The sequence below is a fragment of the Phyllostomus hastatus genome, unplaced genomic scaffold (genome assembly GCF_019186645.2).
Source record: "Phyllostomus hastatus isolate PE091 unplaced genomic scaffold, TTU_PhHast_1.1 phas_contig_58, whole genome shotgun sequence".
Taxonomy (NCBI): Eukaryota; Metazoa; Chordata; class Mammalia; order Chiroptera; family Phyllostomidae; genus Phyllostomus; species Phyllostomus hastatus.
The window spans coordinates 19,284,198-19,300,700 of record NW_025333916.1 but is presented as its reverse complement, the minus strand read 5'-3'; positions in this window follow the sequence as shown (position 1 = coordinate 19,300,700).

The following is a 16,503-nucleotide window of genomic DNA, read 5'->3' as shown; positions in this document are numbered from 1 at the left end:
AGAGAATCTTAAAAGCAGCAAGAGGAAGGGAGACAGTTACCTACAACGTAGTTCCCATAAAAGTATCAGTTGATTCCTCAAAAGAAACCTTGCAGACAAGAAGGGGCTGGAAAGAAGTATTCAAAGTCATGAAATGCAAGGACCTACATCCAAAATTACTCTATCCAGCAAAGCTATTATTTAGAATGAAAGGGCAGATAAAGTGCTTCCCAGATAAGGTCAAGTTAAAGGAGTTAAAGGAGTTCATTATCACCAAGCCCTTATGAAATGAAATGTTAAATGGACTTATCTAAGGAAAAGAAGATAAAAAATACAAACAGTAAAATGACAACAAACTCACAACTATCAACAACTGAACATAAAAGAACAACAACAAAAACAAACTTAGCAAACAATAGAACGGGAACAGATTCACAGAAATAGAGATCACATGGAGGGTTATTAGCAGGGATGGGGAGGAAGGAAAATGGGGGAAAAGGTGCAGGGAATAAGAAGCATGAATGGTAGGTACAAAATAGACAGGGGGAGGTTAAGAATAGTATGGGAAATGGAGAAGCCCAAGAACTTATATGTATGACCCATGGACATGAACTAAGGTGGAGGAATGATGGTGGGAGGGAGGTACAGGGTGGAGGGAAATAAAGGGGAGAAGAAAAGTGGGACAACTGTAATAGCATAATAAATAAAATATATTTAAAAAAAAGAAACCACAGAAAAACAGTCAGAAATAAAGAATATACCAGAAGGAATCAAGAGCAGGTTAGATGAAACAGAGGATCAAGTCAGTGATTTATTCACAGCAGTGTCTCCAACCTCCCTCCTCCCAGTCCATGGATGCAGCTTGTATTACCACCTGACCTCCACCTCCTGTCTCCCCACCAATCAGACCCAGATCTATGGAAAAACTGTCTTCCATGAAACCAGTCCCTGGTGCCAAAAAGGTTAGGGACTTCTGATTCAGAGGACAATATAACATTAAGTACACAAGCAGAATATCAAAAAGAAAAAATAATTTTGAAAAATGAGGAAAGTCTAAGGGATCTCTAAGACAACATCAAGTGTAACAATATACACATCATAGCATTAATAGCAGGAGCAAGGGATAGAGAACCTGTTTGAATAAATAAAGGCTGAAAGCTTCCCTAACCTGATGAAGGAAAAGGTCACACAGTTCAGGAAGCATAAAAAGTCCCAATCAAGATGAACCCAAAGAGGCCCCACACCAAGACACATCATAATTAAAATGGCAAAGGCTAAAGATAAAGAGAGAATCTTAAAAGCCACAAGAGAAAGACAGTTAGTTACCTACAAGGATGCTCCCATAAGGCTGTCCACTGATTTCTCAACAAAAACACTGCAGGGCAGAAGGGACTGCCATGGAATATTCAAAGTAATGAAAAGCAAGGACCTACAACTGAGACTATTGTATCCAGCAAGGCTATCATTTAAAATTAAAGGTGACATAAAGAAAGGACAGAGAGAGAGAGGGAGGGAGGGAGGAAGGAAGGGAGGGAGGGAGGGAGAGAGAGAAAGAGAGAGCAAGGAAGGAAGGAAGGAAGGAAGCTAAAGGAGTTCATTACCACCAGCCCAGTATTGCAAGATATGTTAAATGGCCTGCTTTAAGAAGAAAAAAAGAAATCTAGAGAAAAACATAGGTATAAAGAATAAAATGGCAATAAACAAGTACATATCAATAATTTTAAATGCTCCAATCAAAAGACAGAGGTGGCTGAATGAATAAGAAAACATAATCCATATATACGCTATCTACAAGAGACCAGCCTCAGAAAAAGTGAGGTACGCACAAACTGAAAGTGAAGGGATGTAAAAAATATTCCATGCAAATAGCAATGGAAAAAATGCTGAGGTCACATCTGACAAAATAGACTTCAAAACAAAAGCCATAACAAGAGACAAATAAGGTCACTATATAATACTAAAAGGATTGGTCCAATGAGAGAATATAACCTCTGTAAACATGTACATACCCAATATAAGAGCACCTAAATATAAAGAAAACTTTGATGAACATTAAGGGAGAGATCAACAGCAAAACAGTCATAGTAGGGGATGTCAACATTCCACTGTCATCAATGAATAGATCTTACAAAATCAACAGGGCAACAGTGACCTTAAATGACACATTGGATCAGATGGATTTAATTGATATTTACAGAACATTTCATCCTAAAGCAGCAAAATATACATTCTTCTCAAGTGCACATGGAACCTTCTCAAAGATAGACCACATGCTAGGACAGATAATAAGCCTTAACAAATTCAAGAAAATTGAAATCATATCAAGCATCTTCTCTGACCATGACACTATGAAACTAAAAATCAATTACAATTAAGAAAAAACCTCGAAAACATTCAAATGCATGAAGGGTTAGCCCAATGAATGGGTTAACAATGAAACCAAGGAAGAAATAAAAAGTTATCTGAAAACAAATGAAAATGAACACACACCAATCCAAAATCTATGGGTATGGCAAAAGCAGCCCTGAGAAAGAAGATCATAGCATTACAAGCCCATGTCAAGAAACAAGGAAAATCTAAATAAATAATCTAATGCTATACCTTAAAGAACTAGAAAAATAACAACAAACAAAGCACAGAGTAAGTAAAACGAAGACAATAATAAAGATCAGAGTGGACATAAATGGTATAGAGACAAAACACATACACACAAATAATGAAGATCAATGAAACCAAGAGTTGGTTCTGTGAAAAGATAAGCAAGATTGACAAGTCTTTAACCAGACTCATCAAGAAAAAAAGAGACAGGACCCAAATAAATAAAATCAGAAATGAAAGGGAGAAATAACAACTGACACCAAGAAATAGAAAGGATTGTAATAAGATATTATAAACAAGTATGTATCAACAAATTGGACAACCTGGGTGAAATGGATAAATTCCTAGAAACATACAATCTTCCAAAACTGAATCATGAAGAATTAGAAAACCCGAACAGACTGATAACAACTAATAAAGCTGAAGCAGTAATAAGAAGGTTCCCAACAAACAAAAGTCTTGGACCAGATGGTTTCCTAGACAAATTTTACTAAACATTCAAAGAAGAAGTAACCCCTCTCCTTCTCAAAGCATTCCAAAAAAAAAATCAAGAGGAAGTAAGACTTCCAAGCTCTTTTTACTAGGCCAGCATTATCCTAATTCTAAAACCAGATAAAGATACTACAAAGAAAGAAATTATAGGCAATATCCCTGATGTTCATAGATGTTAAAATCCTCAACAAAATATTAGCAAACCAGATGCAGCAACACATTAAAAAAACCATACATAATGATCACATGGGATATATTCCAGGGGTGCAAGGTTGGTACATATTTGCAGTCAATAAACATGATACATCCCATAAAATTAAGGATAAAAGTCATATTATGAGCTCTGGCCAGTGTGGCTCAGTTGGTTGGTGCATCATCCCATAAACTGAAAGGCTGCAAGTTTGATTCCTGGTCAGGGCACACGCCGAGGTTGCAGGTTCAGTCCCCAGTCAGGGCTCCTATGTGGGACAGTTGATTGATGTTTCTCTCTCAATTTGATGTTCCTCTCCTTCTCTCTTTCCTTCCCCTCCCCTCTCCTCTATTTAAAAATCAATAAGTGTGTCCTTGGGTGAGCATAAAAAAATCACATGATCCTGCCAATAGACGCAGAAAAAGCATTTGATAAAATCTAGCACCCGTTTACACTAAAAACTCAGCAAAGTGGGAATGAAGATTACTATGCTATGTGAAATAAGCTGAGTAATAGAAAGATAAATACCATATGATCTCACTTATATGTGGAAACAACGAACAAAATAAACTGACCAACAAAATAGAAACAGTGGCATGGATACACAGAACAGACTGACAGCTGTCGCATAGGAGGGAGGTTGGGGTACTAGATGAAAAAAGGTGAAGGGATTAAAAAAATACATGCATATATAACACATAAGCATGGACAACAGTGTGGTGACAGCCAGAGGAAAAAGAGAGTGAGGGCTGGGCGGAGGTGGGCAAAGGCAGTGTGGGCAATGGGAACAAAACAAGACTATGCTTGCAGGGGAGGGAACAAGATGCAGTGTGCCCATGATTTTTTAATAAGCTGTACACTTAAAACATGTTTGGTTTTGTGAACCAATATCACCCCAACAAATTCCATAAAACTAATAATAAATAAACAAAGTGAAATAAAATGTAGGAGGAACACCATCCCACAGAATTCTCCCATCTGCCACAGATGAGAAATAAGTCATCCCGGACACAATCTTGCTCTGGTGGGAAAAGGGGTGGAAATTCCCTCTAGCGGAGGATGCCCCGAGCCCTTCTCCCAAATGACTTTTATTGGGAATGGTATGTGTATGTGTATACATGCATAGCTCATCAATCAATGTCAAAAAGGCTATAGTCATACAAAAACAGGTATTATCTATAGATAACAACTGAAGGAACACAGAGATTTGTCATAGGTCAAGGTTTGTTAGTCATGTTAATACCAGAGGGTCTTTAAGACGTGTTTCATGAGATAAGGAGTTTATTCCTTGAACTTAAACATCTGGTTTATATCAACAGAGCCATACAAAGCAAAGCAGAGCAGGCTTCAAAGGATACAATGTATTTATCAGGCCTGATTCCCACTGGGAACCTTCAGTGTTAGAGTCGAGTCATGTCTGCCGTGAGTATTACCTGGTTTCCCAGAGAGACTTACTACCCTTTCAGAGCCAGCTCTCACCGGGCTGTAATCTCCAAAACCACACATAGTGGTGGTCCCCAACAATAAAATGGTACCTAACCAACCTCACAAAGGAAAACTTATTAGAATCTGATTTAGATCAATTTTCTCCTCTGGAGGAGGGAAACAAGAGTAGGTTCTTTTCTCTACAGAATAGGCCTTTAAACAGAGAGCAGATTCACAAGACAAAGCACACGTAAAACATAAGCAATCTTTAAGACTACCTCCTACCCTGTCTCAACCTAGTGATGAGGAAAATGGGAAGATACCCAGCCAAGAGGGAAATGACTGTGACTTCTCCCCACCCCTAAGGGAATTTTCCATGTTCTGTATAATGGGGTAGAGGTGGGGTTAGGTGTCACTCTAGCAGCTGGCAGGACCCCATGGAATGGGTCTTACTTGGGTAATTCTGAGGACCTATCTCAGCAGGTGCAATAGCAACAGCACCAAGAAGCCCAACTGGTCTTGTTGCCTCAAACAGCCTCAGAGAAATTGTCCAAGAGTTTCACTTTTAAAAATCTCAATTCCTGTAATTTTTCAAGAGTGACTAGATATTCAGATGCCATGCTGCTCAGTCCCAAGCTGAAGAGCTAACAACATTCTTACATTTCAATCACAGTTTTGTTTCTAAATACTAACTGCTATATTATAACCAAGTTGTATAAACCTGTTTCACAATTAAGGCCTATGGGCTTTAACTAATGAAGGAGACTGACAACTAAAAGGAAAATCTTGTTACAAACTGGCATATGCAAAAGGAGCCAAAGCCCTGGGGAAAAAAGTTTCTCCCCCATATCTCTACTAGGAAAGATCTTTAAGTTACCACTACAACCACAATCTTTATAAAGTTTTTGGTGATTCTCTAAAGGTTATTACACTAAACTTGAAGAATGCAGTATCTCAAGTCAACATACCTAAATGAGATTTTTAATACTTAAAGTTTTCCATACTTCACTGTCCAAAAACCCTTATTTCTAAGAATGTTCTTATAAGAAAAAAAAAAGGAAACTCATGTCAACAAAGTTCATGACAATAGTATGTGATAACAAAATATCCCCAAAACACTAGAACAACCTTAATGCTAACAAGTAAAAGGGGAAGAAAACTAATATATCAATCCAATGGGATAATGCAGCCATTACTAGCTTCATCTCTTACAGCAGCCTAATAATACAATGAAAATAGCAACTTCATAGGACTGTTGCAAGGAATATCTCATATTTCATGACAAGCTGAGCAAAAATGGAAGACAAGCTATAACAATACAAAGAGGAGACCCCACTACACACTCAACATCTAATGATAGATAATTTATTTATATGCCCTTTGTCAATTTTGAACAAAAGTATTTATCATAAATACAGAAATGATTTTATGTCATTATGAATACTATTAAGAATGACTATAACTTTCACCTTAATTACCTTCAAACGAAAAGCGAACTTCCATTTCTAGAAATATATCATGGGCTAGATACCTGTCTGACCTCCTCATGAAAATATTAAAATGCCAGAAAGTATTAACACTTCCTTTTTAAATGCATCAATAACCTGGCAAGACATTTAAGAATATTCAAAAGTCAAAAACTAAGTGAATAGGAGAACCCAGAGAGGTAAATGTAGCACTGAAATCTTCTCTTGAGAGTATATACCTAATTAAAATACTTTGAGCTTAGACCCCACAAACTCCTAGGAGCTGAGAAAGAGGAGAAAAAGATCAGGGCCTGCTCCAGATATAAAGCATAATAAGTGATTTCTCCCGTAAAGATGAGACCATGAAGTGTTATACCTTCCATGTAATAATGTACTAAAAATAACCCCAATTCCTTTCCCCCACATCCCCAAAGAGAACTACAGGGCAAATTGCCTGACCTTAGCACAAAAAAAAAAAATGGAGAGTACAAAAAAACAATCCCAAGTATTAGTAACCACAACACCTTTCTCACAGTCTGTATCCTGAATTTGTACTGCCTAGGTAATTTGAAAAGCTTCAAGCTGGTAATTTAAAGTGGTTTAGACATAAAAGAGAAGCAAATATCGGCCCTCTCTGGAGTAACCTACCTTCAAGACAGGCCTCAAAGAAATCCCACTATTTTAAGAAATATCAACTTACAGTCATCAAAATTCACAAAACACCCAAGAAAGTAAGGCACTATGAGGAAGAACTAGCACAAATAACAGAATAGCACAAGATATATGAAAACTTCAGATATTAGAATATCAATCCAAAATATAAAGTATTTTAATATCTTTAGTGAAATAAAAGAATTGAAAAATGTGAGTTAAAAAAAAACAAGAAAATAAATAACTAAACATTTGACACAGAACCAAATATATAAAATTTAAAGCTCAATAAATATAATCTATAGTAAATTAAGAGCTAAAGGGAGAATCGGTGAACTGGAAGATAGATTTCAGAAATTTATCCAGGCTACAACAGAATCACATCTAAATATCTAGACAAAGATCTAGAAAATATAAAAGAAATGTTATAATACATGGAGCATAGAATGAAAAGGTCTAACATTCTATTATCTAATCAGAATGATAGAATGGTAAATTACATTCAGAAGTACATATTTCAAATAGAAGAAAAATAAACTCAAACGAAAGGTTTAAAAAAATTAAAATGGTAGATACATGATTAAATTTAAACAAACACTGGTTCTTATAGCAGTAATATTGTTTTGGTGCTAAACTAAAAAGATATGTGACAATAGCATATAAATCAGAACATATAGTGCTGAGATTAGAGTTAAAATGTTCCATAGGCAGGGAAATCTCAGATATCCCACACAGCAATATTTTCGCCAGTATGTCCTCTAAGGCAAGGGATATAAAAGAAAGAATAAACAGACTTCCAGCCAAATGGAGGCATAGACACACTGTACCTCCTTGCACAACCAAAACAAGGACAGCAACAATTTAAAAACAAAATAACAACCAGAACTGATAGAAAATTGAACTGTACAGAAGTCCGACAACCGAGTTAAAATAGACGCATTCATCCAGACAGGTAGGAGGGGCAGAATCGGCAGCCAGGCGAAGGGGGTTGTGGCAGAAAAAAGCTGTGGCACCGGGCGCGCAAGGCAGCAGCTGACAAACCCCGGGCACGCAAGATGGCAGCAGGCAGACCCTAGGCACAGGGTGACAATGGGCAGACCCAGCAAGGTGGCAATTGTGAAGCAGGGCACAGCATGCAAGGCAGCTGGCTGACCAGGCAGGTCCCACATTCGCACGTGCAGATAAACCAGGAGAAACTGGGGAGCGAGACTGGGGAGCAAGACAAACCACGCAACCCAGGGTCCCAGTGCAGGGAAATAAAGCCTCAAAACACTGATTGAGGCCCTGGCTGGTGTAGCTCAGTGGATTGAGCGCAGGCTGCGAACCAAAGCATCGCAGGTTTGATTCCCAGTCAGGGCACAAGCCTGGGTTGCGGGCCAGGTCCCCAGTGGGGGCCACATGAGAGGCAACCACACATTGATGTTTCTCTCTCTTTCTCCCTCCTTTCCCCTCTCTAAAAATAAATAAATAAAATCTTTTAAAAAATTAACAAGTAAAGTTTAAGAAAAAAAGAAAATAGGGGGAAGGCAGGAATAGTATGGGAAATGTAGAAGTTAAAGAACTTATGACACATGGACATGAACTAAAGGTGGGGAATGTGGGTGGAAGAGGGTGTGCAGGGTGGAGGGGAGTGAAGCGGGAGAATGGGGCAACTGTAATAGCATAATCAGTAAAATATATTTAAGAAAATAAATAAAAAGAAAAAAGAAAGGAAGAAAGAAAGAATAAACAAATGGGACTACCCCAAACTAAAAAGCTCTTGCACAGCTAAAGAAAACATCAATAAAATGAAAAGGGAACCAATCATATGGGAAAATATATTTGCCAATGATACCTTGGACAAGGGTCCAATCTCCAAAATATATAAAGAACTCACATATCTCCACACCAGGAAGACAAAGAAAAATTTTAAAAATGGGCAAAGGACCTGAATAGACACTACTTTAAGTAAGACATACAGAGGGCCCAGAGACATATGAAAGGATGCTCAACATCACTAGCCATTACAGAGATGCAAATTAAAACCACAGTGAGATATCACTTCACACCGGTCAGAATGGCCATCATTAAGAAATCAACAAACAACAAGTGCTGGCAAGGTTGTGGAGAAAAGGGAACACTACCTAGTACACTGTTGGTGGAAATGCAGACTGGTGTAGCCACTGTGGAAGACAGTATGGAAGTTCCTCAAAAAACTAAAGATGGAACTGCCTTTTGATCCAGTGGTCCCACAACTGGGATTATACCCTAAGAGCCCTGACACACCAATTCCAAAGGACCTATGCACCCCAATGTTCACAGCAGCACAATTTACAATAGCCAAGTGCTGGAAACAGCCTAAGTGCCCATAAGTAAATGAGTGGATCAAAAACTGTAGTTCATTTACACAATGGAGTACTACACAGCAGAAAGAAAGAAGGAACTCCTGCCCTTCATGACAGCATGGATGGAACTGGAGAGCATTATGCTAAGTGAAATAAGAAGCCAGGTGGTGAAAGACAAATACCATGTAATCTCACCTATAAATGGAACCTAGTCAACAAAACAAACAAATGAGCAAAACAGAACCAAAGACATGGAAATAAAGAACAAATTGACAGTGATCAGAGTGGGGCAGGTAGGGAGAGGGATAACAGGAGAAAGAAGGGGAATGGGCAAGTCAAGGAACATGAACAGAGGAGTCATGGGCATGGACAGTGGAGTGGGATTGACTGTGAGACAGCAATGGGTGAAAAGGTGGGACAGCTGTAACTGGACAATAAAAAAAGAAAAACAAACATCTAAAAATTTAAAATGTACATATAAAAAATAAAGTATTTAAAATATAAAAATGTTCTAAGGACTTCATATGTATAAGAAGGGGATAAGATACTAATTAATAATTAGATTTCAATAGTTAGAATTCAAAAGCTAATTCTAGAGTGATCACCAAAATAAAAGTAGTACAGATAAAGTTTCCTAGAAGAGGAGAAACTAAATGAGAAAAATACATGCAATTGATTCAGAGGAGGAAGAGAAAGAAACATCGAAAAGGTAAAACAAATAGAAATCACTATATAGAACTGTAAAAATAAATCTAAATATATCAGTAATTTAAGTGAATATAAAAGGACACATAAGAATCAATTCTACTAACAGTGGATATGCCAAAACTAAAATTAAAACACAATATAATTTATAATCACTTAAAGGAAAATGAAATACTTATATATACACTTAACATGTATAGGATCTAAATGCTAAAAATTATAAAAATACTGATTTTTAAAACTCAAGGAAGCTTAAATAAATGAAGAGCTATATAGTGTTCATGAATTGGAAGTCTCATTATAGTAAAGATGTCAATTTTCCCCAAATGGTCTATAGTTCAATGTAATTCTATCAAAACACTAGCAAGATATTTTTCTTAAACAAGATTATTCTAAATTCTATATAAAAAGGCCTAGAGTAGATAAATCAATTATGATAAAGAATTAGTAAGAGAAATTACTCTTTCTCTGTTAAAGCTTACTATATAGCTATAGTAATCAAGACAGTGTGGTACAGGCAGAGGTGGAGACAAATAAATCAATGAAACAGAATAGAAGACGCAGAAATATACCCACACAAATGTGCTACCCTGATTTTTGACAAAGGTGCAAAACCAATTCAATGAAGAAAGAATGGCCTTTTTAATAAATTAACCCAGAACAACTGCACATCCTTAGGCAAAAGAAAAGAGGAGAAAACTTCAACCTAAGCTTCACACCTTATACAAAAATTAGGTCAAAATTAATTATAGACTTAAACATAAAATGTAAACCTATAAAGCTTTTGGAAAAATGCATACAACAAAATTATTGGTATCTGGGTCTAAGCCAATAATTCTCAGACTTGATGTCAAATATATGATCCTTAAGAGAAAAAAATGATAAATTGGACCTTATTTAAATTTAAAAATTTTGCTCTGTAAAAGTCCATGGGAAAAGAATGATAAGACAAATTACAGACCAGGAGAAATATTTCCAAAATACATTTCTTAAAGGACTAGTATGCAGAATATATAAAGCACTCTCAAATCTCAATTATAAAAAAAAACAATTCAATTAGAAAATGAGCAAAAGACAAACATTTTACTGAAGAGGATATACTCACAAAAAATAAGCCCATGGGAAAATGTTCAACATCATTAACTATTAGGGAAATTTAAACTAAAACCAAAATGAGGTATTACTACAAACATATCAAAATAACTGAAGTAAAAAATAATATTAAATGCTGGTAAGGATGCAGAGAAACTGATTCACTTATGCATTACCAGTAGGAATGTGAAATGTTACAACCACTCTAGAAAACAGTTTGACAGTTTTTTAAAAAGCTAAACATGCAACTGTCATACAACCAACTAACTGCCTTCTTGGGCATTTATGCCAGGGAAATGAACATTATTTTCACACCAAAACATTAACATGAATGTTTATAGTAACTTCATTTGTAATTGCTAAAAACTGGAAACAGCAGGTGACTGATTAAAGAAATTTAGTATGTATATGTCACCAAAATGGAATACTACTAGGCAATCAAAATGAATAGACTACTGATACACACAGCTTGGATGAATCTCCAGGGAATGATGATGAGGAAGAATAAAACAATCCCCCCAACCCAAACCCAAATTCATACTGTATGGTTACATTTATATAAAATGTTTTAAATGACAAAATTTTAGAAACGGAGGACAGATGAATGATGGCCGGATGGGAAAACATGGTGAGAAAAGGGGAAGGTGGTGTAGTTATAAAAGATAACAGGAGGGATCTGTGTGGTGTTGGAAATGTTCAGGATCTTGAAAAATGGCAATGGATACATGAACTTACAGAGGTGATAAAAATATGGAGAACTTAACACACACACAGGTATAATTAAAGCTGGGTGAATATGAAAAAAACAGCAGCTTCCATTGATTTTTTTATTGTAATATTATACTATAGTTTTGCAAAAGGGTTACCATTAGGGAGAAGTGTTCAAGAGACCTTTCTCTATTATTTCTTACAACTGCATGTGAATGTACAATTATCTTTTTTAAAAAAGACATTAATTACAATACCATCAAAAATACATAGTGCCTAAAAAAAACTATAATAATGTGTAAGATCCTTATGAAGAAAGTATAAAATTTTTTCAATGCAATACCTATTAAAGTACCAATGGCTTATTTCACAGACATAGAACAAACACTTCAACAATTTATATGGAACCCATAAACGACTCCGAATAGCTGCTGCAATTTTGAGAAAGAAAAGTAAAGTAGGAGGGATCACAATACCTGACACTAAATTATACTACAAGGCCACTGTAATCAAAACAGCCTGGTACTGGCATAAAAACAGGCACATGGACCAATGGAACAGAACAGAGAGCCCAGAAATAAACCCAAGCCTCTACGGTCAATTAATATTTGACAAAGGAGGCAGCAACATAAAATGGAATAAAAATAGCCTCTTCAACAAATGGTGTTGGGAGAACTGGATAGCTACATGCAAAAAAATGAAACTGGAGCACCAACTTACACCTTATACAAAAATAAATTCAAGGTGGATAAAAGACTTAAATATAAATCGTGACACCATTAAAGTCCTAGAAGAGAACGTAGGTAGGAAAATCTCAGATATTTCACGCAGAAACTTTCTTACTGACATGTCTCCTAGAGCAAGGGACATAAAGGAAAGAATAAACAAATGGGACCTCATCAAAATAAAAAGGTTTTGCACAGCTAAAGAAAATAGTATCAAAATAAAAACAGAACCAACTGTATGGGAAAACATATTTGCCAATGATACCTCAGACAAGAGTTTAATCTCCAAAATATATAAAGAACTTACACGACTCCACTCTAAGAAGACAAGTAACCCAATTAAAAAATGGGCAAAGGACTTGAACAGACACTTCTCCAAGGAGGACATACAGAAAATCCAAAGACACGTGAAACGATGTTCAATATCGCTAGCTATCAGAGAGATGCAAATTAAAAACACAATGAGATACCACTTCACACCAGTCAGAATGGCCATCATAAACAAAGCAACAAACAACAAGTGTTGGAGAGATTGTGGAGAAAAGGGGACCCTAGTGCACTGTTGGTGGGACTGCAGACTGGTACAACCACTATGGAAAGCAGTATGGAACTTCCTCAGAAAACTAAAAATGAATCTTCCTTTTGACCCTGCAATTCCACTGCTGGGACTATATCCTAAGAACACTGAAACACCAATACAAAAGAACCTTTGCACCCCGATGTTCATAGCAGCACAATTTACAATAGCTAAGTGCTGGAAGCAACCTAGATGCCCATCAGTAAATGAATGGGTCAAAAAACTAGGGTACATTTACACAATGGAATTCTATGCAGCAGAAAGAAAGAAGAAGCTCCTACCCTTTGCAACAGCATGGATGGAGCTGGAAAGCATTATGTTAAGCGAAACAAGCCAGGCAGTGAAAGACAAATACCACATGATATCACCTTTAACAGGAACCTAAACAAAACAAAGAAACAAGCAAAATATAACCAAAGACACTGAAATAGGGGACAGACTGACAGTGACCAGAGGGGAGAGAAGAGGGAATTTCAGGGGGGGAATGGGTAGGGTTTACAGGAACAAATTTGGAGGACACATGGACAAAAACTAGGGGTGAGGGGTAATGGGGGGGAAGAGGGGAAGGTTGGGTGGGTGGGCTGGAATGGGAGTAAGTGAGAGAAAACTGTACTTGAACAATGATTAAAATAAAATTTTTAAAAAAGTATAAAATTTTGTTGAGACTAAAGAACTACATAAATAGAGATATCTTTTATATGCATGAATTGGAAGACTTAAATTCATAAAGATGTAAAGATTCAATGCTAATTGAAACCTTAACAAGATTTCTTTGTAAAATAGGCTGATTCTGAAATTTATATCAAAAGGGCCAAGAATAGCCTCGACATCTTTAAGGAAGAAAAACTCATGAGGCTTATTTTCTCAGAGACCAGAAGGTAAATTATAAAGCTAGAACACCTAAGACAGTGGTGTTGGCAAACAAATAGACAAAATAACCAGCATAATAATTTAGCCCAGAAACAGACTTGATTTTTGATAGAAGCTGCATTGCATGGAGCAAAGAAAAGTTAAGAACTGTTTATCCAATGATACTATAAAAAGAGTTAAGTAGATAAACCACACACTGGGGGAAGTCATTTGTAATACCCTCTAAGTGGCCAAAAAAATGTTGTGCCCAGAACAAAGAACTACTATAAATCAATAAGAAAAAGACATATGAACCAATAGAAAATAGAAAACTTAAACAAGCATTTCATAAAGAAGCAGTACAAGTAGCCAAAAGCATAAAAAGATGAATGATGCTCACAATAACATTTCACATCTGCCAAGTCTGCAAAAACTTTAAATCTGACAAAATTTAGTATTAATAGCAGGCACTAGGGTACACTGCCTGTACTGGTATAAATTAGTATAATCAACCTGGAAAACAATTTGACATTACCAAATAGAGTTGAAGGCATGTGCTATCCCAGCCCTAGGCATAAACCTAAAAAAACTCTTCCACATGTGCTCCAAAATACATGTATAAGAATATTCATAGTATAGTGGTACTATTCACAATAGGGAAAAGAGCAAATAGCCCAAATGTTTACTAACAGTAGAATGAATAAATTGTGGCATATTCATACAATGGAGTACTTATGACAGTGAAAAGTAATGACTTATAGTAGAAGCAATAAAGTAAAAAATGAATATATGCATTATAATTTTCTTTATATAAAAACTAGAAATATACATAATTAACATATTATTTAGAAGAAAAATATGTTAAAATAGTGAGTAAAAGCAAGCAAATGAAAACTCATCATAATGGTTACCTCTAAGTAAAGAGGAAAGGGATGGGCACACGGGGTACTCCAATTGTTCTTTTATTTAAAAAACACAGGAGTAGGTATATAAGTAATCAAAATTTATTCTTCAGGCTTCAACATATTTTAAATTAATATTTAACTTTAAAAAACTTTTTATAGAGAAAAAATCAGGGTTTAGGAGAGGAAATTTTACCATGGTTACATTTTTAGTGGACTATGAGTTACTTATCAGTGAGTGTAAAATTTGAAAACAAACAACAAACAAAAAAAGAAGAAAGTTGAAAATAGAAAAAGAAATCTTATAGAAGTGCTAAGCAACAGCAGATAGTCCACCTTTCCCAGGGAGTTTGGCTACACAAAGGGCCTATGAAAGCAGAACAGATTGATGCATTCACCAGAAGAGCCTCTCTGACCTCCACTATGTTCCCCAGAAGACTAGGCCTTACTTATTTTTACATCATTAGCATTCTTAGTATGGGCTGAAGTTGCTTCCAATTTTAAAATGACCTTGGATCATAAGCTGAGGCTTTAAATTTTTTTACACTGATTATTAAGAATCCTGAGGTATCATTAATAAATCTGTTGCATAGAGAAATAAGCTTATTTCTAGCAAAGATTGTCTTTGACATGATTCTACTATTTATACTGTCACAGTTTATTCAACAAACTAGTTCTCAAACACATTTTGGTTTCAGGATCGCTTGCCAGACCCTTAAACTCAGCAATAAATTGCCTGGTAAACTAAGATGCAAGACACAAATTTCTTAGTAAATTATGAGTATGTAATGGCTTTCCTCCTTTTCAAAATGAGGAAGTCACTAAAAAATATTTTCTATATTTAAAAAAAAACTTAATTTTTAAAGTACAGAAAGCTGGGGGGGGCACAGAAAATTGGGGCCAAGTTTCCCTAAGGAGTCAAATGTATACACTGCTTTTGGTAAAAGTATCTGTGAGAACTGTTGTTACTCTCTTAAAAGAACCCAGGAATAAATAACAGAGAACATACATTGAGTTGCTGTATTTTTTTTGTACTATAATAAAGACAGTGAGTGATGTGCCTTGATAAGTAGCATTTGCTAATTTCTACAGTATAAATACTCCCACCATGGCCAATTTCAATCTAACAGTGTGATGTTACTAAACGTGGAGTTGGGAAGAAATGTATAGTATTACATCATTATCCAATATTTTCACCATACAGATACAATGGGTAGAAATAGATAACCTTAAAAGCATAGACAACAATAAAATGTAGCACAATTAGGATGTGATATTTGAGCATTTATTACCTTTGTTTTTAGAATAATTTATTTTAATGTAAGTTTATATAATTTTTTAAATAATGACTTGTTTAACAACAGGCTGGCAAAATTCCTGAAACTTTGCTATAGCCTAGGTATTGATTAGATTACACCCTAGATAATGTCTCCAAATCAGCACAACAATTAGTAAATGACAGAATTCAGTACATGAACATGATTATATATATTCCCTTACACTCATGACCTATATACAGGAAAGAATTCCAAAACTGTTTTATAATTGCTTGGTAATACATATATAATTCAGTGACAGCCATGTTAATGGACTGTTTTACAAATAATGGACTTAATTTTCAAAATTTACCCGTTAGTCTAGCCAGATCAGACAGAGCAATGTAACACATAATTCCTGGATTCCTAACAAAGTCATCTATCAAGCCTGAAAGAACTCCAGTATCATTCCCATTCTGTCTAGTCAGTGAATGAGACACAAGGTAGGAAAGGGAAAGGGGGAAAGAGAGAGACTCCCAAAGGATCCCTTCCACAATTAATTAT